The following is a 17,318-nucleotide window of genomic DNA, read 5'->3' as shown; positions in this document are numbered from 1 at the left end:
AGCTTTATCTTGAAGAAGTTTCCACATAGCAAAGCCTATGGCTGGTGAGCCACATTAGTTTTTCAGCTGTTAATTTGGACCACTGCTCAGTTTGACTGGAAAAAATCGCCCAAAGAATTGAGCATTCTCATGCCATTGACAGATGGAAATGATGAAGCAGAACATATAGCGGCAGCGTTCGGAGTGGACAAAGGAACATCCTTTAACAAGAAGTCTACCGAAAAGTATTGAATTGCTTTTATTTAAACGCTGCAGAGCCTTTTAAAGGGACGCAGAAACGAAGGACGTATAGAAATGCGCCAAATATTGTCCGGCAGTTTGGCCTTGCACAATTACAAATACCGTCAATAGCCTATACGAATCTTGGACCTATTATATGTTCCATTGGCTTTTTTTTTTAAAGTATTATGGGAACATTATGATGCGCATAGAGAAATTATAAGAATCATTGCACGTGCTGCGATTACAAAGGTCAATCGCGTTACCTTCGTCAATCTTCATGAAGCGAAGATATCAAAGGAAGAAGGAACGCACAGCGTACCAGTAATAAGTTCCAAAAAAAAATCATACTTTAAAGAAACTAGCGATCCGTGCATTAATCGAGCATAAACGTAGTGAGCAGTGTTGGCCGTCTTTTAGGTTTACGGACTTTCAGTTAGTATTATAAACTCATTCCAGCAGCGAATCGCAGACAGCTAATGAACGATACACCGCCAGGAGTGTCAGCTAAATAGATCTATCTACTTCAAACTCTATCCGTTTTTGCTCAGTCTCTGGACAAAGATCGAAGTGCGTTCTGTAATAATTGGTTTGGGGAGGAGATGCTCCTCATTAAACCGCTTTGCCAGTGCACCCATTGTGACAATATACTCTAGATAGAGTCTCCGGGCTCTTCGTTGTCAATCAGATGACTGTATCATATTCAGTTACCCGTTGTATTGCTCGCATTAACAAAATGGCTAGCGGACCACCAAGGTCGATTTGTTTGAAGCTGACTCCTGGGGTTTGCGCTAGATTCATGTCGGAACTAGCCAGCGAAAAGGCTGCTGCTACTGCGCTTGTTGCGGCCATGTCTTCTCGATCTTTCGCGATTAGTCGATCGCGGAATAGTAGCCGAGCGTTCAGCAGCTCATCTGTCTGCCAAATGTCAGTGACTCGCTACGATGATATTGCGAGATAGCTATTGTATTGCAGAGGCTTGATGCAATTTTACGGTAGCCAAGCATGAAAGAGGAAGGCCTTAGGAAGAGCAAGTCGATATCTCAGAGACATTTCGTATCATTTTAATGAAGGGATTTTCTTGAAGGCCATGTATGACATTGTACAATAGAGTCAGTACGGGAGTGTCCAGACAAAATTCACAAAGGGTTTCTGGAGAGCTGCTTGCTGAGCAGTTTTCGTCGTTGATATCGCAGGACACATACGGACTGGTACGATCTTATATCAGTTGGATAAAGTAATAAAAGGTTTTCAAATTGTACATCATGTACAGAATGACTATGACTATAACACTGATGTGAGGCAACTTCGTTTTATTCAAGAATTCGAACCACGAAGCCTCAGTGGAGGTTCCTTTTTGTTAGAAATGGCTCAAGGACTAGTAACAGAAACAGGACTTTACGATCTAACTAACTGCAAGTCCTCCATCGACGTATCAGTTCTAAAAGCGGGTTTGTCTAAGCGTCGTTGTAAATTTTTACACAGGTCAACCGGGTATCACGCAGTGGTTTGTGTAATGCGTCATTCGCAATTATTGTGATCATACGAGTACATAAAATTAGTAGAGGTACAGCGTTTTTGGGGAATCAATCGCATTACACTGGTCGCTTCGTGTTAAAACCCTGCCCTATCCGATCTACAAACTTGATAAAAATACGCTGCCATAATCATTCGTCTTATATAATATGTATGCAACAGTGACGTTTCGTTCGTAGAGTTCGGAATAACGCAGATTTATCTACAATTGTAGAAGTTCAAATCATCGGTTAGAGACTGATCATATAACGGTTAACAGTTTAGGGCATTTATAGCTCACCCGCAGCTACCTGGCACGTAGGCGTTAGCGACCTTGTGGCAATTAGCTTCCCGCGTGGGACGTTTAAGCCTTCTTTCTCTTTCGTCATCTTTTTCCGTCACTGTTCCGATCCCCCCTTTCATCATCTTTCGCTTTAGCATGGATCCAGTCTGGCGCCGCTATGAGTAACAATGACGGAAACGAGCATGGACTGCTTCGGGGAGCAACCTTGCCACCAATAAGCCTGTTTTCGACGGCGACTAGGAGCGTGGTTTCCGCAGTGGCGGTCTTGTATCCCGTTCCCTGCGATCCGATAGAAATCAGCTGGATGGACAGTTTCTAACCAGTCCCGAAGTTTTGCTTTGGTAGGCCATACACTTCGGTACTGCCTTCACATATCGGCTTTCTTTTCTCTTATCCTAATGACCAATGCCAACTAGCACTACAATATCATACTCATTAAATCCCACAAATGTTACAATTGTTCTCTCCTGTTTCTGGTGCAAATAAAATCATGTTGAATTATCTTTTATTCTATGTACTACGCTCTATTCACTATGCAAGCAACGCTTAGTTACGTCGAGCTAACCGCTATCGTCTAAGCTCGATTATATGGATCATAGATATCATACTACTTCATTTCTACTTCACTGAGTACAAGGCATGTGGAAGCATGAAGTAACATCTACGTGTATGCATCTATATCTAGCAGTATATTGCAGTTAGGAAGGCAGGCGACCGTCGTCAGATGCTTGTGCGGCTGTTCTGAGGACCTTTTTGCCTCAATCGGGGCATCGAGCTGTTTTGTGGCGAGTCGAATCGGAATAGGTTCAAAGTCACTGGATAATACGAGCAGATCAAAAGGAGGCAGTGAACCGATAAATTTCAAGCAATTTTCTGGGTTTTCGTTTTCACCATTCAGCTGACTACAATATCACGGTCGTCCTGTCGTTTTCAATAGATCAATATGTTGTTGTAATTGTTGTTAGTATAATTGTTGACGTCACAGTCACTTTACAGATCTGAATTGTCGCAAGCTTATTTTGTCACCCTGGAGCTGTCGCGGGTGTGGCCGCAGACAGGTTGAATGGAGAAAACGGCCTAAATTCCGAACGAACTATCAAAGTCGGACCAACGAGCATTATCCAATGCTATCACCTTTTTGCTCGGCTGCAAGCGTTTCGACACCCATTTCGATGCAAGGCTGAAACGAGCGAACACATTTAGAGACGTCTTATATGTTCTTAAAAGCGATATTTGAACCTGCAGCCGGTTTGTGGCCGTTTCTGTGTACATGAGTGTGTGCTGGTAATTCACTTTTTCTTCGTAGGAGCTGTTGCGTGCATGGCTCCAGCGATAGAAGGGCATCAGCGGTTTAGCAAGCTGAAATTTGTTTAGATTTCTTCAAGCATGTGGTAGATTCCAACTCAAAGATATTAGGTGGGATGAGGCCTCGTTTTCGCTATGACTCGTTAACACTGTAACACCTCTTTTGTATTGCAGGCGTCCTGAGTTCCACCTCGTCCTAAACATCCGCAGCGTAGCACAATCATATTACGATGCTGAACCATGCTAGCGGCGGCACTGTGAAGCGGAACAGCTTTGTTCGTTAGCGTCATTGTATCCAATGTATAGTCGAGCGGTTAGATCCATCCAAATATATTTTTAGGGTCTTTGTGCTCTTTTAATAGAGCGCTAATAGATCTGTTGAGTAGGTCTCAGGCTATCGCAAAACACGCGCTTGTTGACGGCCGTTATTACTGGGGAACTATTTTGTAAAGCATCGTTCAAAGCTGGGTAGTACAAGCTCTTCCTTCATCTTCACGATCGCTTGAACGATTAAGAATCGTATTATAGTCCGGACAGACAGCCAGCTTCTATAAACGGTTATACTAGCGTATAGATCTTGGTTATACAGCATTATAGATTTGTGTATTCATTATCTTTTCGTTAGACTGCTTTTCGCATCAAGGCGAAATGAGAGTGAAAAAAAAAATAAACAGAGGTCCTATGGCACCTTTCTTTCGAGCAAAGCATCTTTCGAGCTCGTACAGGACCACTTTCATGGATAACATTGCACTGAAATCTACTTGGGGCAGAGCCTTTGAAGGGGTGCGATGGATATGTGTACAGCTGAGAAAAAAGTATGTTTGAAATGTTTGCCACACCATGAGTGGTTGCGCACATTGATACACATTACTACTGTAAATCGTAAGAAAAATCATGCGATATTGAATTGGTACAATTTCGAATTTGCGCGCCCTCTGATCAATTAGAAGAACTCTCATTGGCCATATACATATCCATCACGCCAATTCAAAAGCTTTCCCTCAAGTAGATCTCACCCTTGTGTTACCGTAAGAAAATGAAGGTGTCTATTTATTGGTGAGCACGTCGACGTTCTGTCAAAGCTTAAAATTAATCAAATAACAATGGAGATAGTCTTCTGGCTATCAACAAATAATTCGTGTAATGATTTCGCTTGTTGTCAGAAAGAGAACATTTGCTGGAAGTTCAGTAGGGGCCTTGGACCCCTTTGGAAAGCCAATTGGAAATTTAAGTTCTCGAGCATCACGATCCTGCAGTACGTAAGTGAAGTTCGAGCAGTAATCAAAAACGAATTATTTGATTTTTCTTTTGTCTTCAATTTTTCTCTGTGGCCGAACATTGTGTCCGTCTTAAAAATGTTTTGTTAGGTGGTTCCCCGAGGTCGAATGGTTTTTTTGTTGTCACCATTAAGACCAAATATACATATATGATAATGCCAATGGTGTAATTTCCATAAAGTACAAGCTGTCTATAGATATTTTATCGCAATAGAGTACGCGATGTTTTCTTGCCGATTTTGTGAGTCACCACCTTCTGATCAGTGACTCTTCTCAGCCCCTGCGGAATTTGCAGCTTTCTTTACTTATACTATTTTTTTAATGTTGCGCTTGTGTTTTAAAAATACAACACGGTAGAGACGCTTGATCTTCCAGTTGTATCACTGCAGACACTTAAAAAATGAAAATCAAAAAATAGTGATAGAAATAAATAAGTAATAGAAGTGATTATTGAATATTTATTATTATATTATTATTATTATTGATTGACTATAGATTATTGAGTACTAGGACACAAAAGTACTCTTATCGCCAAGGGAAGTATTTATTAAGGGTAATTGTCCCCGTTAGACATATTCAATAAGTGCCTCATCGCCCTTAGTGCCTAAGTGTCGAAATCTTTAAAGGTGCGTTATAAATATCAAACTTTAATGATGATATTAGTTCTGCTAGCTGTTCTTTAAAAAAAATAACAGATAATTCAAACCGAGTATGTCTCTCCCTATATGGAACGGCTATATGCTAGTAAGTATGTGTAATCAGTCTCCGTGATAGCATAGAGGGAAACGTACTTGCCTGCTAATCTCTGGGACTCTGGGTTTAGTCGAAATTCAAATTCGATCATAAACAGATACGGGGTTCGTTGCGTATTAGGGGGCTGTCAGCTATTCATCTGATGCAATGGCTAATGGCGACGCAGGACGTAAAACTCGAAACATAGAAGTATATTTATGCTCATTGCGCTTGCTACAGCATGGCTTTAGGTAAGCATAGCGTTTCGCAATGATAAGTGCAATTGTGGCTTGCACGCTATTCCATAATGTTCAAAACTGGCGTTTTAAAAAGTATGATGTTTAATCTACTTCTGTTACCAATCGAATCGTATGACACATGTGTCAAATTCCGACGTTCTCTTAGTTTACAGCTTCTTTCTATCTAGTTTGAATCGTGTCTCGCCTTTTCTCCTACTGCAGTTAGCGGTGTTATGATGGGTTACAACACGCGCCAAAACTTGTTCACACTTTGAGAGAGAGAGAAAGAATGGGAGAGAGCGCGCGCGCGCGCGCGCGCGCGCACGCACGCACGCACGCACGCATGCACGCGAGAAGCACTGAATGGAAAAGAGATCGAAACGGGAAGGGGAATGGATGAAACAACGATTCCATTGGGTGTGGTGATGTCTTCAATTTGTTCGTTCTGCTGTGGCGACATGTAATATTGCAACTGCCGGTGCTATTGCTACCGCTACTTCGTATTTACTCTGGATGCAGCGCGGCAATTGACGCTTGCTACCCATTAAGTGGCGGTTAAATTAAAAATCCACGGAACCCGAACGGTGTGGGGCTCAGTCTAGCTCAGCTGTGGTGGCTGGAGACGGGATGGCTGAGTGCACTTCGATCTCATCTTTCAGCCGGTAGCAACTTGAACCTCCGTGGCACCTCTAGAGCGAAATGTTTGACGATGATTCGTAGCGGTGAGTATGGCAATTCTTATATGCAAAGTATGACAATGCCACATCGTCCGCTCTGTTATGTGACACCTTCTCATCTTTATATTCTGGCGTAGCCCACCCTATTCGACTGACTGAGATTATCGTATACAAAGTCTCTATTCACGGGTTGTATGAGACAACTGACGACACACAAACACATTGTATGTATATAGTCTGAAACTAGATATAATACGATGGGGTAGGTGTCAACGTGGCACTTAAATAAACATATATATATATATATGCTTTTAGATTGGATTTACTCGCAATTTCAAGTAGATGAACTTCTTTGCGTTGTTTCGGTTAACCTTTCCTTTTTCTTTTTTCATTCACCTACAGGTTCGTTTAATTGATTTTGATTTCCGTAACAGCTGATATTCCCGCGGTGACCTTTCCCTGTTGTAGAGCCTCTTTAGTAAGTTTAATAAATATATTAGAGTCGTTTTGTAATTAGTTGCAGTTATTACACGAATGCCTTTCAGCAAAGGAAACAGCATTGTAATCGGGTAAACTGACATACTAATAAGTATGATGAGAGTAGTTTTTGTTTACTGTTAATCTTCACCAATTCCGACTATCCGGCTAATTTTAATCAACGTACCGGTGTAGGACACGTATATGTTACATTTGCCAATTTTTGTATGCTTCAGCCTGTGATGCCATGACACCTTTACTGTTAACTCGTCTTATGGTGCTCGATCGAATTTGCAACTGCCGGTGCTATTGCTATCGCTGCTTCGTATTTACTCTGGACATAATCCATTGCTGCCAATTTGATTTTGTTCATCAGAGCTCTCGTGTCAGCGAGTGTTTTAACGGTAGCGTTCACAATCGTCGAATATTAAGCAGAATGTGTTTAATTTACAAAGTGATAATATGGCAAAAAGTTCAGTATCGTTCGCTTCACATTGACGCCTCAGACGCGAAGGTTACTACTACTACTGCTTGCTGCTGCCGTAAACATTGCCCTTTTCGAACTAAGTGACGTATACGATATGGCGATCAATAACAAAGCTACAAGATGGAATCATCCACAATAAAATCTCCAAGCCGATTCGGTCATCGCCATCTATGCCGATGTCGTTAAGAAGCGTTGACAGATATTTTCGCGCGTCATGTTGTCGCTTTCTAGATTCTTGATTCTCAATTGAACCTTCGTGTGGCTACTCTATCATCAGAGCCGACGAAATGAAGCTGTTTCTTTTAGGCCATTTGGTGTGAAGCGCAAATATGTATGAGCCGTCGTAAAATATGAGAAAATAGCTCGAGTCTTTCAGCTGCATTGGCCTTCAAGCCACGTTGGCCGGTCGCCGCAATCATAGAAGGGAAAACGATCTCTAGACAGTAAGTTGGCCAGGTCTTGAGTAGGGAGGTCATATGTGTAGCTTGATTTCGCGGGCACGAAAACATCAATTTTGGCGGTCATTTTGAATCCAATAAAATCCATTGTCGTCTGAACTGCGCCAGTAGCGTTCGCTTGCTGTCCAATACAACTGGTCCGAGCAGCTAAAACCGGTGTCAGCTGCATCTTTATCTAGTACACTGAATGAGCTCACCGAGGTTACGGAGTGGATTCGAGGTGCATTTTAAGTAGCCACATTTCAGTAGAAGACTACTCGCGTTAGACGGTCTATCAAAGTGTGATGCATCGCTCACCAACTCTAGGAGTCAATTATTTGCTTAAAATCCTTCTTGGCTATTATTATTGGATGATCGTGACAATTTGAGCCTAGAAAGCCTCGCATATCGTGTAAAGCCTATAGAATTCGATATGCCAACGAAAATGCCAGTCGGTAAGCAAACATCTCATCGTGTTATTTGTTCCGATTTCTTTTTCTATCGGCTATAACCAAAAGTTGACCTGCTTGATGCTTGTCACTATAATGGATTTTCCCTAATTTTTCCCTGTTACGGTGGGATACATGACCTGTATCTTCGTCAATGACAAAAATGTTTAACGTTCGTTCATCTTTCTGTTAAGCCACTTGCGCATAAAAGGCCGAAACGAGTAACGGAATCATCTTCTCTCTACTCGGGGTCAGCGTTGAGGAATCACTTTGTTACAGCGTGCCATTGCTACGAAATAAAAGATAGAAGTTAGTTCAGGCAAAGGAGTTTATGGACAGGGATACTGATTGCAATACCTGGTCAGCCAGGTTACAAAGCTTACAGGCCTGTCTCTTGCATCTACGTTGACATCGAAATACTACAAATAGCTCTTCTGATTGATTGTTACCAGCCGCCTTTCGTAAGCCCTAACATGGCGTCTATCTGTTTTAAGCTTTTGCAGCTTTTGTTCGATAATAGACCGTCTCCCAAGCATATAACGTATTTTAAGTTGTCTCAGTGAATATACTTAATCTGAACGCCTTGTAATTTCTATTGACAGCATTCTTTCGCTAGCTAGAATTGACGGGAATAGAATATGCGCCTGTTAGTTCCGCCGTATACAGCCTGTTTATTTTATGCCTTCTGACTACTGGAGGCGTCTAGCCTCTCTGGGGTGGTCTGTTTCAATCGGCCAACGATAGCTGATTTTTCCTTCCGCTATAATAAGCCAGCTAAACGAAAAATCAGGGTTCATCTGATTATCGTTCGATCAAGTTTTAGTGGTCCTCTGCTCGTTGATGCTGTGAGTAATCTACCTACAATCAATCAACACCTCGTGGTGCTGTGATGTCGTACGATCAACATACCGCCTACTCTTGGCATTGGTGCGTGCTGTCCACCAGGAAACAAACAATCACCCTGTACACAAAAGGCAGACAAACAAAGGTATCTACTCACAGAGATGTAGAGCTTCCCGTCAATGTCGTCAAACATATACGCATTCTTCTTGAGCGATCGCCATCATGTGTGCTTCATAATATATCGCAGCTTCGTACTAAGCGACGCGGCGACGTTGAAGTAGATTTCCTCACGCAGCCATGAGACAATATGTGGATACGAAAGAGGCAAAGCTACAAATACGCTACGGATCAACTTAGATTGTATGTAAAGAGACAACATCAAGGTATCAATGATCAGTTGTATTTCTTGTAAAGTTCGTCGCACCGCACGTTTTCCTATACAGAACTAAACATATACCTAGCCAATAGATAAGATGAGAGAAGCTTCACTGAAAATGGAAGTGCAAAATACGAAATATCTGAAGGTGTTCTTTGCTTGCTATAACAGTTCTACTTTTTTCGAGATAGGAGCGAATTTAGGGTGTAAAAAAAAAGTTCTAGTAATATTACAATTGAGCCGTTTAGAGAGATCGTGAAATTTCACTATTGTCAGAATGGTAATCTAGCTCAGCAGACCAATATTGTTATACGTTCGAATATTTCGAGTACCTGTGAGTATAAGTGGATACCGGCTAGAGGCGTGGCGCTCGTTTAACACTCAATTGACTTCAACTGGCCGTGTATTCGAATGGGGTGACGCTACTTTTGACAGTCAATTGTACCATGTGGAAATCTATGCCTAAGCGACTTGAACAACGAACGTGAAGCTACGCTCTGTATGCGGCGAAGAAGAAGTTGATCAGATCTTTCGCAATTAGCTGAAGCACGATCGGACGTAGACAGCTGTTTCAGTTCAGATCAGGCGATGCACGCTCTTTGAAACAGTTCTAAACCTCAGAGCTTAGTATATAATATTGTTCAAATCCAGCGTCAATGCTCGATGACTCTCTCGAAGCACAGAATTCGCGGTTACCTGAAATGGGTAACGTAGCTCCTGAAACCAAGCGTGAGTGATCTTAATTGATTTGCATTCTACCTACTGCTTATTGCTGATGTTTCTGACTCGTTGGATCCCTCCCAAATAACCTACGTAATAGCATTGACTCAATACGAGAAGGTCGTGGAAATATAAAGCCAGTTCTTGAACAGAGATGTGGCAAATGAGGGTGAGTATTTTATCGCGCGGACGCATAAGGATATTTCATAAAATAAATGGCAACCATTATCTAATCATAAGCACTATGGATACACTAAAACGCTTTGCAATTTCACGGTTCGCGAACAAAAATAATAGGTGAATTACCTGGTTAGCTAAGCTAGCTATAGGAGCTATAAAACTTAAGTTACAGTATAATCGATTGTTCTGCATTAATAGTACATCGACTGCCGGAGCTGGCTTACTGGCAAATAGGAACCTACCCCCTTTTTTAAGAATTAAGAGTTTTACCTAGAGGCACTAGCTACCACGGCACATGACAACGTAGATTTCCGAGCAACAATTTACATTTACGGTATCTATATTCGCTCTTTCACATCTAACATCTCTGTAGTTGACGACATTTACATTCCATCATAACCTAGTGGATGTGACCCAAGACGTGTACCGGCGACACAGAAAAACCACTAAAAATTAATTCAATTTCTAGATCATGTCACAGAAAGCTCTGCCGATCTTACCTTGAACGCGAGATGTATTGTTATAGTCACGCTTTTTTCAGCGTTTTTTTTGTCCCTTCTTTCCCTGGTTAAAAAGCATATCAATTAGGTAACTAAGACTTTACAAAGAACGTCGTATCACGTGAACAGTGGGAGCCATCGAAGTACAAGAGCCCTCGAATTCAGTTTGTCGCCTAGTATTCATCTCGTGGTTTTCTCCTCCTCCTCCTCCTCCTCCCTACCCCCTACCCCCTTCCCCTTTCAGCAGCCCCATCTTGTTATGCTTTCTATGTTTCTGCGTTTGTTTCCTCCTCCTGGCGCCGTTCGCTCGCTCGCTGTACGAAGCGTCCGGAGTTAAAAAAGATCTCAACATTTTGACATTCGTTCCGCACAATTGGCACGGTACACATACGAAAAGTGAGTAGAGCACACCATTGGCTTAAGGGGCTAGAAATGACGCTTTTGATTGCGTTCGAGTGCGCACATTAGCTTAATATAACAGCACTCGGTCTGATCCAGGCGCGTTGCTCCATTGACGAACGCCTGGCAGCGAAATGCCACATGGTACAACGAAGCACGACCACGGTTAAGGAAAAACAGATAAGCGAGCAGAAGCGGTGCGGCTATTATTGTGCAAAGTTCCCAACGACTCGTTGGTAAAGAAGGGTGGTGATATAGCGATCTAGAAGACGCGAAGCGACCGGAAAGATTCCTAAGTAATACTGAAGGTCGACTCTAAATCGTAGCGTACGAATCTTCACAGGTTTAGAGGCACAAATAAACACGTTTCTTAGTTCGCAATTAGAAAAGTTTCTATTCTGTGAATCAGCGACTAGTTAATTTCTGTTTGCAGTGACATTTCCGTACATCGATATGAATTCGGTAGACATGAAATTCTCCTCAATTGAATACGTAGACAATTGGCCAATGCTTTCCCTTAGTTTTACAAAGAAGCACCTACCAATAAACACCATTAAGTGCTGGGATTTTTACTCTTAAATGTGTCTTCGTTGAAAGACATGCTATAATCACAATCCGTTTGGAAAGAATTTTGTAATTTATATCATTAAAGAAATCGACCATCTGATGTCCCACTAATCTGCTGCATTGCCGGTAAGAGAAATCTCGGTGCGGAAGGGATTTTGTCAGCTTTGAAACATTCAGCATATCGGTCGCGTAGACGTAGTTCGACCACTATGAGTCACTCGATTTGAGCTAGTAGTTTTAAACGGTCGGTTAGATCGTCGACAATGATTACGACAGCTGAGCTCCGTAACAAAAGCAGCGAGGGTTAATTCGTATACTTATATAAACAGGTTCGCAAGAGGTCCTAGGTCGCGACGTGATCTTTCTGCGCTTGGACACACATTGTTTGTTCTCCAACGATAGACCTAATGGAAGCTTTGAGTCCAGGTGACATTCAGCTAAATGATAGCCCCCTATTTATTCGACACTTCATGATTCTACGCATTCCGCTACGGAATCCTGTAGCTCACACTTTATTTATTTTCAAATATTACCTGCATTTATAGCGGCGTGTCTTTTCTCGACGGAGCGAAGGCTCTCAAAGGAACAGCGTCGCAACACCTTGCAGAAGCAGACAATGAAGTCGTTTCCTTCTCGTTAGGCCCACCTGTATTTGCTCGACCTTTTGCTCGTATTATTCACTGCACAATCAACCACCATCGCGTGCTAGCGCAGCATGTATCATTGTGATAGTTCCTGCTGGCTCCGGCCCTACGCTGCCGCCGAGGCAGTTAAAAGGGTCAAGTAATGAAAACCCCTTGAAGACGTTTACACCTCTGTGTTGTGTCGGGTCAAATTATTTTTCCAACAAGAAGTATTCAATTACGAATAATTCCAGTACACTCACATCTATCTATCGAAATAGTATTAAAGTTCTATCGGTTTTTCCCACAAACATTTACTCTGATCTTCCTCACTGTGGGGTCGCAGAGTTCTATCCTAGAATGGGCTATGCGTTTGATTTTTGTAGTAGGTTTACTTTTCTTCACAGGTGGTAACTTATTTCTTCCCACAAGGCGTAACGTCAGTGGCAAAAGGTTAGGGTTACCTGGGAATGTTATTGTCTAAGCGCCGGGAAGTTTTAAAGGGCTTATATGAGGGAGCCGTTTTTCAAGCTCCGCCACATGGAAAAAACTTGACCCTTCGATTTTTTACAAGTAAGCGCGGGATAAACTGAGAATTGATTAAAGCTGTTTGTCTAGAAGACCAGAAATGAGATGTTGCTGCAATGTTGAAGCGAGATAGGGTATACATTGGGACTATACGGGACGCGGGGCCATTTACCCACAAAGTACTAAGATGACGATAGTCTAACTGGTAATTGATCAATCCAATACCGTAATCGTATTCTAAAGCCTTATCAACATCAAATTGATGTTAGGTTCAGTACACATATTCGGCACATACTCAACTGATAGTAATAATAACAGATAAATGCAACAAAACTCTCCTGGGGCAATTTTTTTAGGTAGGACAGAATACCCGTCTACCAGCTGCTTTATAGCGATGCTTTGCAATAGCTGTAACGTAATAACTAACAATATAAATAATTATCGAAGAAGCATATAAAGAAGACCTGCCAGTAACCAAACGTATACGTGGAACATAATATGCGAACCAGTCAATGAATTTTTATATTTATACTTCAGGGATTAACTCAATATGTACACTTGCCTACAGTGATCTTTTAGATACATTTTGCGGATGAACAATAAATCCAATAATGCTGAATCACTATGGTGTAGATTATCAGGATTACTATTCTAAGCTTATTTAGATGACGGCTACGCCGATGCCAATGCTGAAAATCTATCTAAAACCGTCGATTTTTTGCCCCAAGTATAAAAAAATTATCGATAACAGCCATTGTGAAGGTTCCAAAGATACTAAGTTAATTTAGAGAAAATTGGTTTCAAAAACCTCGGATTAACTTTCAGTTTCATTTTCCATCTCGTTTTGTCAAGATCTCAAAAGTGAACGACACAGATTTTTTTCGTTTTACCGTCCTCGGGATGCGTGATTATCGATGAGCCTTGTCTATGGAGTTTTTCGTAGCCGTAATTACAGTGAGAGCAAAGTAAAAGACGATTGATGATGTTCAGTAAGTACAAAGCTATTGCCATCGCAGGCAACTGGGTCGTCGTCATGAGCCATCTTTCAGCCATTTTGAGGATTATTTGAGAATTGTTGCTGGATATCGGGTGAAAGCAACTGGGAGCGCGTACGAGCGGACGTCGCTCATACGCATTCGATTCGGCGGATTAGTAAGCATGTTTTGTTCCCTTAGTTGCATTTTGATCTCCGTCTTCTGAAATGCTTAATGCAGTAGAAGGTAGCTTTCCAATAGCGTCTTTGGTTGCCTATCGGTGTATGTATACTATACAAGCTGGATCGACTATGGCACAGTGTGCCGATGCGATTGTCACTTTGGTTACGCTTCGTCGTGTTCGGTCATCAAACAAGCAATGGCGTAGTTGCAGCAATGGTACATGACTGACCCGAACGTTCCTTGTCGGGTTCCGCTGAGCATCATCTCCATAGAGCACACAGATAGACAGACAGATACTTTGGGATGAGTCTCGAAGATGAGGCGTGAGTGCAGTAACTGGCCGATTCGCTTGATGCAGGATTATAGACAGAGTATAATCCGAGAGTTAATCCGCTGCCGTCTCCCCGTCCGTCTTCTGATTCTATCTGCGTGTTATCCGCTCTGCATTGCTTTCGCTCTGTCTCGATGCAATACTGCCGCTCACTTAAGGATTTTTGTCATCTGCTTTTCGTTTTGTGCGCTCACCTATCTCTTTTATTGTTACGGGCGCGTCCAGTAACATGTTTCTTCCGCCGGCCGGTGTATCATCCTCCATGTGTATCAATTGAGACCCCGCAGTTTATAGAAATCAGTTCCAAAATCATTTTGTTACGCTCGGCTGGCCAAGCGCTCACCCGGGTCTGTATCAGACCTTCATTGAGGAACAGGAAAAACGAAGTTATGAAGTCACGAACAAGCCAGCAAGTAACGTCTGACTCCCGAATTCGATCTTCTTCTTCTTCTTCTACTCAGATTTCGGTATTCGGCCCGGGGATTAGGTTGCAAGGAGCGGACAACCAGGCTTTACTGGCGAAGTTAACTACTTATTACATACTTAGTATGGCTTTAAGTCATGTTGAAAAGCAATAGATTTTCTCCAAAATTAAGCCAAATGTTATGCGTCAGAGTCCTCTCAGCAGGTTTCTAATAAGGGATGTAATTAGCAGAATTGCAGATACCTTAACCTTAATGCCAGTATTTTCTGTTGCTCTCGGTACCGTTAAAACGGAGCCTACCCTTTCGGGTGTCGTAGAGTTTATTTGACATAGATTTAGAGAGAACGCGTCCGTCAGCAACTCGTTGGGCTGACAGCCAGTGCAATCTTAAATAAAGTTATATATACAGTAAAAACAAGTATGAGCTCAGACATTTCTTGAGCTAATCAACTAATTTTCAGAACCTCCGGAAAAAGAAATATTTAAATGAGAGGCAAAAAATTAAATTATGTTTCGTCAATACGTATAGATATGATACATCTATAAGATTCAACTTGACTCGACTGATTTATAATTATGCACAACTATCAGCAAAAGGACAAAGTTCTCCAGTCAAGGTAAGATGGTTATGAACCGGCCTACAGTAATTACCACAATGCTACTAAATGTAATACAGTCGCGATGACAAATTGTTCGTCTAATAAACGGGTCCCATCTAAGCGAAATTGGACCCGCGAGCCCGAGTCAACAATTACCGACCCGGGATTATCCTCTGGTAATATGTACCAAATCCGTATTTGTTTTTGAGTAACCTTCAGTAAAATCTGTTCGAACGATGAAGTTTATCTTGTTTTAAACTGCTGAGTTTTTGTAGTTCAGTGCCCGTATAGTCGGTCCTAATGTTTACCCCGAGGATATACATAACATGCGACTAGATCAACGGAGAACGAGATAAAGATGAAATTCGATGAGCTGGCTGCTGCAGACCTCGAATATGATCTGCAGATATAATCGCTGATAAGCACACTTCAGTCTAACACACCAGTGTAGCGCTAGGGTTGAGGCTGAAGCGATTTCCACGATGATGGCTAGCCCCTATACTATGGTATCACTATATATAGATATATATATATCCCTCTAATCATACAATCGAATCGTGTTGCACATGTTTGTCGTTATTATCGTTGGTGTCCAAGTACTATCCTCTAATTAAGTGGGAATATGACCATTTTTAGCTAGTTGGCTTCAAGGTTCGCTCAAATTGAAATACGAAGGACTCCAGGGGTGACAGATCCTCTGAATTTAGGTTTATCGTTATCCTTTGAATCTATTCTTGGTATTTCTAGCTGTCCTCCATTTAGCGTCAATGGTTATTCCCGCCGTGTGGTCAACTTCTCAAAATCGCCTCTTCGGAAAAACGTCTAGAATCCATGCCCACTATAAGGTCTAGCCGGGGTTTCCTCAATAAACCTAGTATACGGCAATCATATGCCGTGGTTACAACTTATCAACACTGAAACGTGAGTCTGCGATGGCTGTATATTCATGATCACTGTGGCAAAAGATACGTATTGACCACATACACCCCATCGTCCCAAATATAGAGACTACTCACCGTAGCTATAGTTCAACAGAGATACGTTATACCGTACGCGTCTAACTGAATTTTTGAGGATGCGAGGTAACCCATAAGGGCAAACACCAGTCTGGTGTACCACATAAAGGTAAAAGCATTGAACTTATCTTCAGGTTGGCCTCGTTCGTATAATGAAACGATCGTTGGCTGTAGTTATCTTTTTTTCTTCATCATTTTCATGTCACTTCAGTGTCCAGATATGGCCAGTTGATAACTGTGAAAGTTCGAAACGAAATTATCTGCATTTGGAACTGGTCTAATTCGTTCTCCAACAGTAGAAGCCGTGTTTGTTGGCCCAGTTACAAGTAACTCTTTTATTGCTATTTCCCGTAATATGTCATGATAGAATATTGGACAACGTTTATTGGCGTAGCTTCCCTTCGCCCCCTCCGGTCTGTTTCTTCAGTCGAAGTAGTGGAGTCGTCCACCCGACATAGATCATCTGTTCGAAGCGGCTTTCCGTTCCCGAAGTCCATTGTCATTGACCATTGGTCAAGGCGGCAGAGCGGACTCATTGGCTCAGCTTATGACGGCTCTGCTATATTTTGCTGCCGCGAACATCAACAAAGAGTAGTCAGACAATTATTCATGCGGGTCACTGTTGAAGTCTCTGGTGACCGATGACAGATATTGTGCACGCATATAATATTACATACTGAATTTCGATGATCTGAATGACCTTTCGGCCGCCCTGTATATGACCTCCGATTCTGTTCATTGTACTCTAGAACGTGTAGAGGAGGAGTAGTGGGATGTCGTGGGAGGTATTGATATCCAACGCCTTTCTGAATATGGGTGAATAGGAGGTTTGGCTAAATATTCCCAGCCAATTAGTCATCGAAGCACACACATCTGGATGCGCCGAGTAGGTCGGACCGATACCAATTCTAGTCGTGCAAGTACGAAAAGTTACATG

General features: G+C 42.1%; 1 long non-coding RNA gene across 1 annotated transcript in view; it reads left to right on the top strand.

The window, feature by feature from the left end:
* Positions 1 to 3,524: 3,524 nt before the first annotated feature.
* LOC111255609 (uncharacterized) overlaps positions 3,525 to 17,318 on the top strand; it is a 56,706-nt gene continuing 42,912 nt past the window's right edge. Inside the window, exons 1-2 of the long non-coding RNA XR_015329480.1 lie at positions 3,525 to 4,598; positions 5,814 to 6,313. This is a non-coding gene — a long non-coding RNA (uncharacterized LOC111255609). The remainder of the gene's footprint in view (positions 4,599 to 5,813; positions 6,314 to 17,318) is intronic.

This window comes from Varroa destructor, unplaced genomic scaffold (assembly GCF_002443255.2).
Source record: "Varroa destructor unplaced genomic scaffold, Vdes_3.0 BEIS01000001.1, whole genome shotgun sequence".
Classification (NCBI taxonomy): Eukaryota; Metazoa; Arthropoda; class Arachnida; order Mesostigmata; family Varroidae; genus Varroa; species Varroa destructor.
The sequence above is the reverse complement of the archived record's forward strand: the minus strand, read 5'-3'. Positions and strand labels throughout refer to the sequence as shown.